The sequence below is a fragment of the Physeter macrocephalus genome, chromosome 12, assembly GCF_002837175.3.
Source record: "Physeter macrocephalus isolate SW-GA chromosome 12, ASM283717v5, whole genome shotgun sequence".
Lineage (NCBI taxonomy): Eukaryota > Metazoa > Chordata > Mammalia > Artiodactyla > Physeteridae > Physeter > Physeter macrocephalus.
Window position 1 is genome coordinate 24,601,694 of NC_041225.1, and position 3,075 is coordinate 24,604,768.

Sequence of the window (3,075 nt, forward strand, 5' to 3'; positions counted from 1 at the left end):
TAATTTTTATTTTTTATCACAGCAAATTTGATTACAATGTTTTGTTTGTTCTAGGTGTGCTAGATGTGGTTCTTTTACACATATACATATATCTATTTTTCTTCGGATCCTTTTCCCATGTCGGTTATGACACAATGTTGAGTAGTCTTCTCTTGGTATTCCGTAGGTCTCTGGTGATTATTTATTTCACATGCGTTTGTATATCCCTTTTAACCCCAATATCGTAATGTATCCAATCCTCACACCTTTCCATTTGGTGAACCATGTTTGTTTAATAAATCTGTGATTGCCTTTCTCTGTGGAAATATCTTCATTGGTATCAATTTTTAGGTAACACCTATAAGTGATATGATAGGATATGTGTCATTCGCTTTCTCACTTACAAGTTGCATGATTACTTCTAGATTCATCTATGGTGCTGCAAATGGCATTGTTTCATTTGTTCGCTAGCTAATATTCCATCTCTACATGTAGCAGTTCTTCTTTGTCCACCCATCTGTTGGTGGACTTTTTGGTTACTTCCATATCTTGGCTATTTTAATACTGTGCAATGCAGATTTGCCTGCCTGTGTCTTTCCAATTCTGGCTTCTTAAGTTATAGGTCCAGGAATGGGCCTTCTGGATCATATGGTAGCTCAATGTTTACCTTTTAAAGACACCTCCATTCTGTTCTCATTAGTGGCTCTTTCCAGGTTACATCCCACTTAAAGTTGAGGGTATGCATTTCTCCACAACACCTTCAGCATTTATTGTTTGTAGTTTTCTTGCTGATGGTTATTCTGACTGGTGTGAGCTGATACCACTTTGTGGTTGAATTTCCATGTGTCTCATAATCCGTTGAAATTGAACTTTAAGGCATGTCCTTTTTTTCAAACTGATTACAGCTTAGTTCTTCAAATTGTTTTCTTAAAGTATGTGTCACATTTTGAAATTTTTTGGCCATTACCACCCGCAAGACATTTTGAGGGCAGGTTTCGTTTTCAGCCCAGCACTACTTGTTCATATGAAGTGACCATTAGCACAGGCTTTAAAGCTGCTTTTGCAGATAACAGCCAGAGGGTGGCAGCCTTTCTACGTTCCCCACGCTGTTACTAGGGAAACAGACCTTCCGGCCACTGGTGTTTCTCGGTTATAAGTTAGAGTGAAATGTGCCCCAACCCTAACCTGTACCCTAACCCTAACCCGTACCCTAACCCGTACCCTAAAACCTAATCCTTACCCCTAACTTAATTTTTTTATTTGGTATTTTAAAAAATATTTTTCCTGTGTTAAACAAATTAGCAGAACAACAAAATAAAACAGAAAGCAACCTGCAAGTCCCTGAAAAAGCTAAGTCTGAAATACTTGGTACATCTGTTCTATGGACTGTTATGTAGCCTATACAAGAATGAGAGCTAAATCTGTTTTTTTACAGTGAGAAACATGATGCTCCAGAGCATAGAACACCTGGATAAAATGGGAAAGCTACACATTTTGCTGGTCGTTTCAGGAAGTGGGAAAGGAGGTAAGTGGTAAAATATTATCTTTTCCTTTAATCTTTTTAAATTTCACTTGTTACAAAGAACTTGAATTATAATTGTACTTTAATAAAGTAACAATGGAAATTTAAAAGAAAAAGTATATATTGTGTGTTTAATTACATTTCATAGAATTATTATCCCTGAATCATAATTCTATTAGTACACCCGTATAGAGATTATTTCTTAATATTTAGGTGAGAACCATTTCCGTCTGTTTTTGAGAATAATTCTGTAAACTCATTTCCAGTAATGGCACTCTTCCCCAAATCAAAGCTTTAACAAGGGAGATGCAAGCAGAATAATCATGAAAACACAAAGCAATATAACAGTAACAAAAAATTTCTAACTTCTAATAACAGCTCAATTTAGAAGAGGGTTTATATCTTCAGAAAAAAAGCATGCCTCCTTGACTTTCTAACCAGTCAAAATCTGTGTATTCTACAGAAATCTGTGATGTTATTCCCATAAAACTACCCTTTACTGCTTCTGCCTCCATTAGATTTCCTAAGTACTAGTGTTTTAATGTACAGGTTAAAAACAAAATCCTAATGTGATTTATTTATAATGTGTGTTCTTTGTCTTATCCTAGTGTCTAAAGTCTTCTCCATGCCTGGAACCCAAATAATATTCCTTTACGTGCTAAGTGATGTCTGGAGAGTGGGAGAGGTTTAATAAATACCCTAACCCTAAAGCATACCCTAACTGTACCCTAACCCTAACCTGTACACTAACACTAACCCATACCTTAACACGTACCCTAGACCTAACCCTAAACCATACCCCAGCACTAACCCATACCCTAACCCTAACCCATAACCCATACACTAACCCTAACCCATACCCTAACCCTAAACCTAACCCTAACCTGTACCCTAATCCTAAGCTGTACCCTAATCCTAAGCTGTACCCTAACCCTAACCTGTACCCTAACCCATACACTAAACCCTAATCCTTACCCCTAACTTTTTTTTTTTTTGTATTTAAAAAATATTTTTCTGGGGTTAAAACAAATTAGCAGAACAACAAAATAAAACAGAAAGTAACCTGAATGTCCTTCAAAAAGCTAAGTCTGAAATACTTGGTACTTCTGTTCTATGGACTGTTACGTAGCTTATTAAAAGTGTGACAGCTAAATCTGTTTTTCTACAGTGAGAAACATGATGTTCCAGATGTATAGAACACCTGGATAAAATGAGAAAGCTACACATTATGCTGGTCGTTTCAGGGAGTGGGAAAAGATGGCAAGTGGTAAAATATAATCTTTTCCTTCAATCTTTTTAAATTTCACTTGTTACAAAGAACTTGAATTATAATTGTACTTTAAAAAAGTAACAATGGAAATTTAAAAGAATATATATTGTGTGTTTAATTACATTTCATAGAATTATTATCCCTGAATCATAATTCTGTTAGTACACCCGTATAGAGATTATTTCTTAATATTTAGGTGAGAACTGTTTCCTTCTGTTTTTGAGAATTCTGTAAACGCATTTCCAGTAATGGCACTCTTCCCCAAATCAAAGCTTTAACAAGGGAGATGCAAGCAGAATAATCA

General features: G+C 35.6%; 1 long non-coding RNA gene across 1 annotated transcript in view; it reads left to right on the forward strand.

Annotated features, from left to right (window-relative positions):
• The window catches only part of LOC129392625 (uncharacterized), an 85,622-nt gene extending 83,174 nt beyond the window's left edge, over positions 1-2,448 (forward strand). The window contains exons 2-3 of the long non-coding RNA XR_008618822.1: positions 1,415-1,504; positions 2,110-2,448. This is a non-coding gene — a long non-coding RNA (uncharacterized lncRNA). The remainder of the gene's footprint in view (positions 1-1,414; positions 1,505-2,109) is intronic.
• The last annotated feature ends 627 nt before the right edge of the window (positions 2,449-3,075 follow it).